This window comes from Anolis carolinensis, chromosome 2 (assembly GCF_035594765.1).
Source record: "Anolis carolinensis isolate JA03-04 chromosome 2, rAnoCar3.1.pri, whole genome shotgun sequence".
Taxonomy (NCBI): domain Eukaryota; kingdom Metazoa; phylum Chordata; class Lepidosauria; order Squamata; family Dactyloidae; genus Anolis; species Anolis carolinensis.
In genome coordinates this window covers 165,885,178-165,897,906 of record NC_085842.1, presented here as the reverse complement: position 1 = coordinate 165,897,906, position 12,729 = coordinate 165,885,178, and positions in this window count along the sequence as shown.

Sequence of the window (12,729 nt, the reverse complement as noted above, 5' to 3'; positions counted from 1 at the left end):
TTCTCCAACTGTTAGAATAGAATGCAAGAATGTACAGCTTGCCTTGTGGGTCTAGTTCCCTTTTTAAAAAACGGACTCCTTCCTTGGTCTGCACAATTTTCCATACTGAATAGTTATTTATGTCTTTGTTAGATTGATTTATATTCTGCTTTTCTTCCAGATAGGACTCAAAGTGGCTCACAATACAATGCTTTATTCAAAATTCATGAGATTGAGACCAGAAATGTTTTGAATTTCAGATTTATAATGAGTATATACAGATTGTACATACTAAAACCACACACTTAATCAGCTCAGACTACAGGCCTCTTTAAGCAGGAAGAGCTCTGAATTAGCTCCTCTTGAATCTAGATCCTCTTGATTCAAGGAGATCATGAATGGAGTACAGAGTTTCCAGCTAATGCAGATTTTTTTAAAGCTCTTAGAGAGTCAGGGATTCTTGCACCTTCCTAGTTGTCATAGTAGATCTTTTCAATGAATCTTCTCTTAACTTTGCTGTTTGTGGCACTGCCCTTTGCAGTGAATGGAGCAGACTAAGGAGACATGGGGAAACTGTGACTTGCTTGAAGTGAGAAGCTGTGGAATGCATCTCATCAGAGCTGGTGTCGTGTTAAAACTTCAGCCAGATCTCTAGCAGAGAGGGCATTAGAAGGTCAAATGGACCCCTTGAGGCATCCCCTTTGTTAGCCTGCCCTGTTCTTAGGAATTATACACACCGGGTGCCCATTGTGACCGGGCAGAAGCAAAACGCTTGCTCCCTTGCCCTAGCAGAGGGAGAAGCAGATGGGGCCAGAAGAGCTATTCACTTGCTAGTGACATTAGCATAGAGAAAGCAGGCAAGGGTTCCCCAGCTGGTGATGTATTGAGGACAGGAATCAAGCAGAAGAACTAGAAATGTTTGACGATCTAACCCATACTTTGGGATGCATCTCAGAGCAAACACCAGCTCTGCTTTTGCACTCTTGTTCACTTCTGAGACTTATTTTCACACATCTGGATTCTAGATATTTTTTTGTGTCAGGAGTGACTTGAGAAATTGCAAGACGCTTCTGGTATGAGAGAATTGACTGTCTGCAAGGATGTTGTCCAGGGGATGTTATATTTCGGTGTTACTTCCCCCAAACATCTATCCTCTAAACTGCCCCACTCTCATATGTCCCTGTACACATTGGAGTACCCCTCTGTCCCTCACACTCCGGGTTTTATCTTTGTGTTCATGCGGCCTGCTCTTGTTTGACTGTTTCTTGATTTCTTGATGTGATGTTTATTATTATGTATTGTATTATTTTTAATTATGTTATGATATGCTGTTTTATATTTTATTATATTGTATTGCTTTGGGCATGGCCCCATGTTAGCCGCCCCGAGTCCCCGCTGGGGAGATGGTGGCGGGGTATAAATAAACTTTTATTATTATTTATTATTATTATGTTTGGATGTTTTTACTATCCTTGTGGGAGGCTTCTCTCATGTCCCCGCATGGAGCTGGAGCTGATAGAGGCAGCTCATCTGCGCTCTCCCCGGGTTGGATTCGAACTAGCAATCTTCAGGTCAGCAACCCAACCTTCAAGTCATCAGAACTGCTGGCACAAGGGTTTAACCACGGCGTCATCAGGGGCTCATTAGATTCTAGATGAAGAAGGAGCAAAGGGGAACTATCTGTTTTCAAAAAAAATGCATTACTGATTGTAATACCATATCATTTTGACCAGTCAAAGCAGAGCCAGCTGTACATTGCCTAGGAACCTGCATGTTCTGCCTTCAACGTTGCTAGCATAGAGGGATGACTAGGTATCTATCGATTGATGGATCATAGCTTTTCCCCCAAGACTCAGACTTAAGGTGGTCTGCAAAGTAAAAAATTGATCCTGTGCTGGGAGAAAAGCAGTATATAAATAAAACAAACAATAATTTAAAAATTCAATATAATGAATAATATATAATAAGTCAACATTAAAACAGAATAAAATTATCAACACTATTAAAACAATTTAACCCATACTTCAAGATAGTATAATTAAACAACCTGATGAACATTTTCCTTAAAAACCTTGCATGCTAAAAAGTCCCTTGGAATATATTTTTAAAATCCTCACTTGCAGATGGAAGAACAGCAAAGAAGAATCCATTCTTGTCTTATTAGGGAGGGATTTCCAGAGCCTAGGGACAGCCACTGAGAAAATCCTATTGTGCCCCTCTGCCAACTGCATCTATGAAGGCTGTGAATCTAAAAGAACAACCCTCCCTGAGAATCTCAGGATCTGGACAGGCTCATACATGGAGATATCAATTGTCAAGTAGCTACTTGACATGCTGCTGTATGTTTTTGACTATTTACTGTTTTTTTTGCCCAGAGTCCTCTCAAGGAGATGGAGCAGTATATAAATAAAGGTTTGTTTATTATTATTATTATTATTATTATTGACACAACTGCATTGTATGACACAGCAAACAAGATAAATATGCTGGATTTCATATCACAAAATCACAAGTCGAACACTTCATAAGTGTTTAGGACTGTGTGATGTATTTTCGGATGGTGCGCTCAGATCCCAGTAGGGTGGCCTTTTGCTGTAGTTGTTGTTGTTATTATTATTATTATTATTGACACAACGATGTTGTATGACACAGCAAACAAGATAGATATGCTGGATTTCGTATCACAAAATCACAAGTCAAACACTTCCCAAGCGTTTAGGACTGTGTGATGTATTTTCGGATGATGCGCACAGATCCCAGTAGGGTGGCCTTTTGCAGTTGGCACATTGTAATTTTGTCAATATCTATTGTTTCCAAATGCCGGCTGAGATCTTTTGGCATGGCACCCACTGTGCCGATCACCACCGGGACCACCTGCACTGGTTTCTGCCAGAGTCTTTCAAGTTCAATCTTGAGGTCCTGATAGCGGCTGAGTTTTTTCTGTTGTTTTTCATCAATTCGACTGTCACCTGGTATGGCGACATCAATAATCCAAACCTTTTTCTTTTCCACAACTGTGAGGTCTGGTGTGCTGTGTTCCAGAACTTTGTCAGTCTGGATTCGAAAGTCCCACAGTATCTTTGCATGTTCATTTTCCATGACATTTGAAGGTTTGTGATCCCACCAGTTCTTTACTGCTGGGAGGTGGTACTTAAGGCATAAGTTCCAATGATTATTATTAGTAGTAGTAGTATTAGCCCTAAAGTATGTAAGATCATAATCCTATCTTTTGAATTGTGATTGCTGGCAGCCAGTTAAGTTGTTGGATCAGGGGAGTAGGATTCTCCCTGTAGTCTAGGATTATACTTTAAAAAACAATCCTGCTGGATCAGGGTAGAAGAAAGCCCATTGACCTCACAATTTTTGTGAGGGACCAACCACTAGAAACTTGCAAACAGATTGTGCCCATTAGCTGCCTCTCTTGATTCATACTCTGACAAAGCTGCCCTTTGAGGAGACAAGTGTTAGCAGTTCAGACAGAGCTTGGAAACATAAACTCTTTGGATTCAACCTTTCAGAACTCCCTAGTCAGCAAAAAAAAAAAAAAATTAAGTTCCAATGGTACTATAGCTTGGGATGCCCTTACTCCTGGGAGCCTAATAATAATACGTCTGAGCCTAATGCCAACTCTGAACTCCATCACTGTCTCAGTCTCTCTCCCACATTTGACCTGAGGGTGGCCATCTCTGCTGTCCTCTCTGCTGCCAAAGCTCAAGGACACGGGCTAAAATGCTGATGCTTCTCCTTCAAGTCAGACCTTCATTGTGTCCCATTCTCTCCAGATGTTGCCGATTGCAGGTCTCATGAGCTATAGCCTGTGTAGTGAGGAATACTGGGGGTTGCAGCCCAAAAATACCTGTAGAGCTGTTATTCCCATCCCATGTTATGGGGTAAAGAAGGCCTCTTATTATTGCACTGAGTATGGAAAATGAGGTTCCAGTAAGAAGCTACACTAGAGGTGTTGATGTTGCTTTCCACCATCATTGAGGTTGTGGAGATAAAAGGACATTCTCTGGGCTGAGATCTTCAAGTCATCACAACAATGTGGTATTTTAGCCACCTATTACAGTATAGAAAGCCTTCACCAAGTCCACCTTCATGGGGCATGGAGGAGGCCTTGACCTCTCAAAGGCTAGATTGTAGAACACAGTTAAGGCAGGCATGCTTTCCAACTATCCCAATTCAGCAGGGACAGTCACGATTAATCTTCTGTTGTCCCACTCTTTCAGTTGCATTTCAAATGTCCCAAGATTTTTTTATCCTGCCTCTTTCCACTCTTTTTCCTTAGCATTAACTTACTTTTGCACTCTGAACTACAAACTGCTGCATCCACTTCTGCCTTATGTATTCTTCTTCATTCTGATGTTGCATGGCCATATTTGTCCTGGTTTCTGTTGCTGAAATGTTGGTGCATATGGACTGATTGTGAGAGACAGCGTGATGTAGTGGCTTGAGTGTTGGACTATAGTTGTGGAGAACATGATTTGAATCCCTGCTTGGCCATGAAAACCCACTGGGTGTTCTCTCAGCCTCAGAGGAAGACAAAGACAAATTTTGCCAAGAACATCTAGTGCTAGATTCATATTAGGGTCACCAGAAACAACTAGAGCCACACAGCAACACCATGGGCAGATTGTACCAAGCTGTTAGGGTATGAAACACTCCTAGCAGCTCTAGCCAGCATAGCCTATAGTGGGGGATACTGGAAGTTGCAAACCAACAATATCGGAAGGGCTTCTTGATTCCCAGCCTTGCTGAAATAGCTTTGAGTAAGACCCTGATGGGAAGCTGCATGTCTGCTGCCTGAGAACCAGTTTAACTAACTATGGAGTGGCTTCTTGCTGAAGATTGGCTGGCTACTACCCTGTTTCCCTGAAAATAAGACATCCCTAGAAAATAAGACCTAGTAGAGGTTTTGCTGAATTGCTAAATACCGTGTTTCCCCGAAAATAAGACATCCCCATAAAATAAGACCTAGTACAGGTTTTGGGGAATTGCCAAATATAAGACCTCCCCCGAAAATAAGACCTAGGAGGGAGCCGCCGCCGCTGCCGCCGGGGCTCCTTTCTCCTTCCTCGGCTGGTGCTGTGTGAAAGCGTCGCTCATGCTTTCCCCTCTCCCTTCCCTTGCTTCCCTCTTTGGTCAGCACTCGCTCAAGAGAGGGAAGGAAAAAGCGAGAGAAGCAGTTTTTCCTTAAGCTTCCTGTCCGGTGTTGTGTGAATGTGAAAGAGACGAGGCTGCTTGAGATTGTCCCTTCCCTCTTTGGCCGGCACTCGCTCAAGAGAGGGAAGGAAAAAGCGAGAGAAGCAGCTTCTCCTTAAGCTGTGTGCATGAGATTCTTTTCTCCTGCCTTTCTCTTTCCCTTTCGCCAGGCATGCACTCTTCCTGCCTTCTCATTTTCCCACCTCCTCACCTTCCCACCTCCTCACCTTCCACGTGGCTGCCTTTCCTGCCTCCTTCCTCACTGGATGTGTGCCAGATAGTATTTGAGAACCAGGTACATTTTTCAAGAAAGGTCTATTATTATTATTTCTACTTTTTGGAAGTGGGTTTTGCACTACAGGTCCCATCAGGCCTTAGCTATGGAATGGTGGGAGTTGCAGGCCAGCAATGTCTACAGCAGAATGCATGCAAAGAATGGCTTCCTCTGGGTCAAAATGAGCCACATATGGAGTGAATGCTTTTTCTTTCTTCCTAAGCCATGACGCCTCCAAAGCATTTACTCCGTATGTGGCTCATCTTGACCCAGAGGAAGCCATTCTTTGCATGCATTCTGCTGTAGACATTGCTGGCCTGCAACGCCCACCATTCCATAGCTAAGGCCTGATGGGACTTGTAGTGCAAAACCCACTTTCCATTGACCTTAAAAGAGTGCTCTGACCATCCACCTGAATGCCAAGTGTATGTGTGAAATGGGCAATCTGCAAACCCCACAAGCTGTTTCCTGTGGCCCTCCATGTACCATAGATTGTTGTATATGGAATAGTGGCAGTAACAAGAAATTCTTGATAGGTTTCACAGTTTGTCTGGTTATGTTAGCTTGTAATGTTCATTTTTTTTGTTCAACAATAAATGTGAATTCTTCTTCATGAAAAAATAAGACATCCCCTGAAAATAAGACCTAGCACTTCTTTGGGAGCAAAAATTAATATAAGACACTGTCTTATTTTCGGGGAAACAGGGTATAAGGCCTCCCCCGAAAGTAAGACCTAGCAAAGTTTTTGTTTGGGAGCATGCAGGATCGGTAAATGTACATGCCATAGATTGTTGTACATGGAAATAAAGGTAGTAACAAGAAATAATAATAATAATAATAATAATAATAATAATAATAATAATAATAATAATAATAAAAATCAGTACAAGAAAACCACACTACAAACTAGAGCTGACAGCTAGCACAACAAAACATTGCATGGAAAGTTCCTTGACAGAATTGAAGGAAAAGCTGATATGGAGAAGACCTGGCTCTGGCTCACAAATGGGACCCTGAAGAAGGAGACAGAAGGCCTGATCCTTGCAGCCCAGGAGCAAGCCATCAGAACAAATGCAATTAAGGCCAAGATCGAAATTATAATAAAATAATAATATAATAACTTTATTCTTGTTTCCCACCTCCATCTCCCAGAAGGGACTCAGGGCAGCTTACACAGGGACAAGCCCAACAACAACATCAATTTAGATACGAACAGACATTTAAAAACAGTATAGCAATAAAATATAATATAGAAATTCTTGAAAGGATTCACAGTTTGGTTATGCTGGTTTGTGATGACAACTACTGTACAGTAGATAATACATTTTCATTTTTTAAAAATTCCACCATGAATGTGAATTCTTCTTTGTGGAAAAATAAGACATCCCCTGAAAATAAGACCTAGCGCCTCTTTGGGAGCAAAATTTAATATAAGACACTGTCTTATTTTCGGGGAAACAGGGTAGGTGACAAAATAGCCATGACAAGTGTTACTGTAACATTGATATAAAATATGTTCTGATCCTCACTGATGGAGGGACTGCTTGCAGTTATGAATGGATCTTCACATGTGGTGTAGAAAGGGAGGCGTCCCTGTGTTTTGTATTGGGTAAGGAAGATCATGCTAGCTGTCTTTTTGTTCATATGGAAGGAATCAGAGTGCACTTACTATGTTGCGGTTGAAAGGAAATGCTGTCTCCAAAGGATCAAAATGAACACGGTTTCCTTTTAAAGTTTACAGATATTAAAAGTATGAAATAAGGGAGGTCTATGCCTGAGTTGCACCATGAAAACACCCAATAGATTCTCATCCTGAAATTATATTCTGTGCAGCAATTGCAGTGTTCATTCATATTTGTCAGCTTCCCTAGTTAAAGGCTCCTGGAAAAAAACGAGCTATAGTTCTTTTGAGTTAACAATAATACGAAGGAAATACAAGTTAATGGTATAAAAGAACCATGCAAAAGGCATCCTATGCTTCTGTACTGAACAGATGGAGCTGAGTGTGCATACTGTAGATTTAATCCAAATTGCTGAAAGGCAGAAGAAGAAACTGAATTGTCATATGGAAGCTAGGCAACACTCTTCTTTTGGGCCTGTGTGCGTGTCCTATATCTAGCCCTGGGCTAAAGCCTGCACGTCGTAGAGGAGATGAAGGATAAATCTGGATGTGTTCAAAGTTAGAGTGAAGTTATTCCTGACAGTGGCCCCAGCTGGCTCTTCACCTTTGGTGTGAACCTGTCTTCACAGCTTGCCTAATGCTCATAACATGGATGCAAGTGAATTGACTCCCAAGTTTGTCATTCCCCTCTTTTTTCAAGCACACTTTTCACCTTTTTATTTAAAAATTTAAAGTGGCATACATGTATTTACATGCATATGCATTCACCTCACCATACAAAATTCATAGATTTTTAAATATAAATAAATGGTCACAATTATTCTAGGGATTGAGTTAGTGGTAGGTGTATTTTTTTAAATATGCTGGAAATGGGTAAATATTTATGTGCCTGTCTCTGAGAACATTGTTACATATGTAAGGGCTGAGGATGGTAATGGTGATTTTAAAAATTGTATTGTTTTATGTAGACTACTTTGTGAAAACAATACTTTTGAAAGGCAATTAAAGTTGAGACAGAAAGTCCCCCCAAAACACAGGAAGCTAGGCTAAGCCTCTTCCACAAATATGTTATCCGGACCCTTTTACACAGCTGTATAAAATCCACATTGAACCAGATTATATGGCAGTGTGGGTTCAGGTAATCCAGTTCAAAGCAGATATTGTGGATTAGATAAAGCTAAAGGTTTCCCCTGACGTTAAGTCCAGTCGTGACCGACTCTGAGGGTTGGTGCTCATCTGCATTTCTAAGCCGAAGAGCTAGCGTTGTCCATAGACATCTCCAAGATCATGTGGCCGGCATGACTGCATGGAGCGCCGTTACCTTCCCGCCAGAGCGGTACCTATTGACCTACTCACATTTGCATGTTTTTGAACTGCTAGGTTGGCAGGAGCTGGGGCTAATAGTGGGTGCTCATTCCGCTCCCGGGATTTAAACCTGGGACTTTTTGGTCTGCAAGTTCAGCAGCTCAGCGCTTTAACACACTGCCTTGATATTCTGGGTTATATGGTTGTGTGGAAGGGTCCTAAATGTTTTCATCATAAGCTGAAGGTGTTCTGTAAATCTTTTGCATCTTAATTCACATCCTAAAATATAACATCCTCCTGAACAAACACATCCAGCTCTTGTGAAGATTGTAGCTAATGTTAGTGAAAACTGCCAAGAAACAGAGGTTGACTCATGAGATCATTTTCCATGCTATAATCTGTGCCAGCTTTTCCATCCTGTGAAGATCTGGTTCTACTAACTTGGTTCCCAACATGGGGCATACACCCCACAGGGAGCAATTTGATTTGTAAGAGGGGCCATTTCAGAATGAGTGATTTTTTTTTTTGCACTTCTTGTGGTTCTAGGGGTTTCATATACAGTCTATAAATATATATTATGACATATACTTTTTAAAAATTAAATTCGGAAGGTACCCAGTGGTCGGCTGGTGACAATGGATGGGAAGGTGAGAGCACAAACTCTAAGGATGCTGTTATGAATTGTGGGAGTTGAAGTCCAAAACACCGGGAAGGCCAAAGTTGGCCCACGCCTGTTTTAGACCATCCTTCCACCAGGGGGCTTCTACTCTGTAGACATAATGCAGTTTGAGAACACTACTATGGCTCAATGCTGTAGAATCATGGGTGTTATAAGTTGCAGTGAGCTTTCTGGGCTGTATGGCCATGTTCCAGAAGCCTTCTTTCCTGATGTTTCTCCTGCATCTATGGCAGCCATCCGCAGAGGTTGTGAGGTCTGTTGGAAACTAGACAGTTAAGGTTTATATATCTGTGGAATAATGTCCAGGGTGGGAGAAAGAACGCTTGCCTGCTTGAGGCAAGTGTGAATGTTGCAACTGGCCACCTTGATTAGCATTGTATAGCCTTTCAGCTTCAAGGTCTGGCTGCTTACTTACTGTAACAACCAGCATGTCAGACTACACAGAGAAACCACTGAAATCCACAAGCATGTGGACAATTTCAACAAAAAGGAGGAAACCGTGAAAATGAACAAAATGTGGCTACCAGTATTTAAAACACTCTAAAATCAGGACAGTAAATAAAGAATAACAGTCAAAAACAGGGAAATTCCAGACAAGATTCAATCAGGGCCAGCTAACACCCCCCAACAAAGGATTCCCCCAGGCAGGAAGCAGCCAGGCTTTGAAGTGTTGTCGACCGCGCTTTAGGGGATCGGGCCCTTAAGGAGAGTCCCGATCCGGTCCTGAGAGAACGGACCTTGGCGGAGCCAATAGGAAAATATGAGCCGCAATACAACCTGAAGCCGAAATGAAGAAGGTCCGCCAAAATTGAAGGAAAATCCGCCAAGGAGTCTTTATTGAGCGATTCAGCTGAAAAGGACTCTAGTAGTGATCATTCAGTCTACTAGGGTACCACATAATCAAAATAAAGCCATATTTATACAAAGTTTCAGTCTGACGGCCCTTTGAATTTCCCGCCCCACTCCCCCGCCCATCTGATCGCTGGTTGGCTAGGAGGTTGAACGAGGCGGGCTTTCGTTTCCCGCCTTGCTCTGTTGGCCCAATAGGGAGCTGCTTTTTGTCCCCACTCGAGCCAATCAGGGAGGAGAAGGCGGGAGTCATTGAAACAATGAAGTGACTGAGCAGGAAAGATCGGATTAATTCCTGCCCGGCCGATTTCTAAAGGGATTAATGACAGCAATCAAGGGTTCCTGTCACGTATACAGATTTCAGATATGCCTTGGGGTGTCAGAGGTGGAAGTAGAGATGGGTGGTGATGGGCCATAATTGACAGGCTCTGCAGGGCGCCTTCCTGAGGTGTCCTGGATTTTCTTTTGGAGGAGATATGACAATGTTTGCCTTGGGGGCGAATCACCTTTAGGTCAATACTCCGAATTCGGCGACTCAAGCCCTATATTGTCCATGCAATCTGAATTTGATTGGGTTAAGCGGTGGCGGATTATCCTTTTGTTTTTGGGAAGGGAAGCCTGGGTCATAGGATCTGGGGTTCAGGTTGAGTTCAAAATATTTCCTATTTGATTTCATGATTTGACAATTATATGAAATAAAATGAAAAATAAAATAAAGTTGGAATATAAACCCTGCTGGGAAAAATACATATTTTCCGGGGATCCCAAAGAGTACAAATACATATAGGCAGATAGATAGATTTCAAGGAAATAAGGGAGAATCCATAAAGGTGGGTTACATTGCATAAAGGGGAATCATGAATGATATAAACAATTGAAAACATTTGATAAGAACGAAGTTCACAACATCTGGGGAACCCAATATGGAAATTCATAAAAGTGGAGTTTTAGCAGCATGATTTCACAATTCATGAAGTTAGCCCAACGATTAGAAATTCATACAACAGTGATTCATGAGGGTGTCCAGGTACATAGAATATGAAAATTCACGGATACATTGGGAAAAGAGTTCATCTGTGGTGGAAGGAATTCATAGAAATAGCATGGGGAAGAGGTACATGTGGGTTGCAGTCTTTGGAAATATAGGATTTCATAAGTTCAGGGGTAGGTCTGGGAAGAGTGCCCCTCTCATTCATAAAATTATGAAGGTATGAATGAAACGTGGAGGGCGCCCGTCCAGGCACCCTCCTGGCAGCTGTAGAGAGGGTGAAGGTCCTTGGAGAACTATGTCTCCCCAGCGGGAGAGCGATCCCCCATCCACAGTTCGCAGAAAGGGACCAGTGATCTCTTAAAAACCATCCCGCGGGTCGCGGGGAGAGGAAAGTCCGGGATAAGGCTGGAAGAGAGCAGTCTGGCTTGAAAAGAGCAGTCGGTTCCGTTTGACAGTCAGCTGATGAGGTGCCGAGAACTGGACCGATTTTGGTTCCGCTGGTGGTCCTTGAGTCAGGAGCCTTAGGAAGGGTTAGGACTGAAAGAGGAGTGTGCTAGGTGTAATTTTGATAAAGATATGAGCCAATTTGTATCGCCCGCCATATTAATCTATGGCGGAGGAGCCTCAGCCAGAGTTAAAAGGACGGACGTGTTAGATAGAGAGAGAGAGAGATTGCGTGCAAAAGAAGGAGTCAGGGAAAGACACAAAATAACCAGGTAGAGAGTGTTACTGTTAAAAATGAATGCTACTTTTATTGGGGGATTTGTTACATAGTTCAGGGAAGGGGAAAGTGAAGAAAAAAAAAGATCTTTTAACAATAGTCTGCTGCGGTCCCGCTCCGTTCCTTAGGTGATGGATCTGCGGAACTCTCCGCTGCGGGTTCAAATCAATTTGAAAGCTGGCGCCTCGGTCATCATACGCTGCAAGGCTATACAATGCTAATCAGGGTGGACCATTGCAACCTTCACACCTGCCCTAATCAGACAAGAGTTCTTTCTCCCATCCTGAACTTTCTACAACAGTCTGTGGCCTCCAACTCCCTGTTGGGTTATCTAGCTATCATGCATGCATTTTCAATGTGGGATGGTTTATGTAGTTAGTTTTGCTTGTTGCTTAGAAACCTGAAGCCAAAGCTGCATTCAGAGTTGATGGCACAATTTTGGGATTTTGCATGTGATGTGGGAAATGGGAGTATACTTCCTGGAGACTTACAGGAAGTGACATATGCCTTTAGAATTTAGGGCATCAAAGGAGAGACTTTCTTTTGTTTTATTCCTCTTTGGCTCTCCATGCTCTTTCTGCCATGCCATGCTGATGTTACTTCTTTGTTAAGAGATATGTAGTATCCTGAACTGTATTATTTTGGAACCAAGATGTTTTTACCTGTATGACCATCATCATACAAGATTGTGAGTAAACATATGCGCATGACTCTTTTAAAAGAAAAAGGAGGCTGGCTATTTTGCTTTTTCTCACCTCTGCTCACATAAACTCCTAGTCTTCTGCGTTTTTGCTACTCTGCACCAATATCTAACCATATTGGTATCATAATCCTAACAGGGAGGAGCCCCGGTGGTGAAGTGCATTAAAGCACTGAGCTGGAGACCAAAAGATCCCAGGTTCAAATCCTGGGAGCGGCGTGAGCGGCCGCTGTTAGCTCCAGCTCCTGCCAACTTAGCAGTTTGAAAACATGCCAATGTGAGTAGATCAATAGGTACTGCTCCGGCGGGAAGGTAACGGCGCTCCATGCAGTCATGCCGGCCACATGACCTACGGACAATGCCGGCTGTTCGGCTTAGAAATGGAGATGAGCACCAACCCGCAGAGTC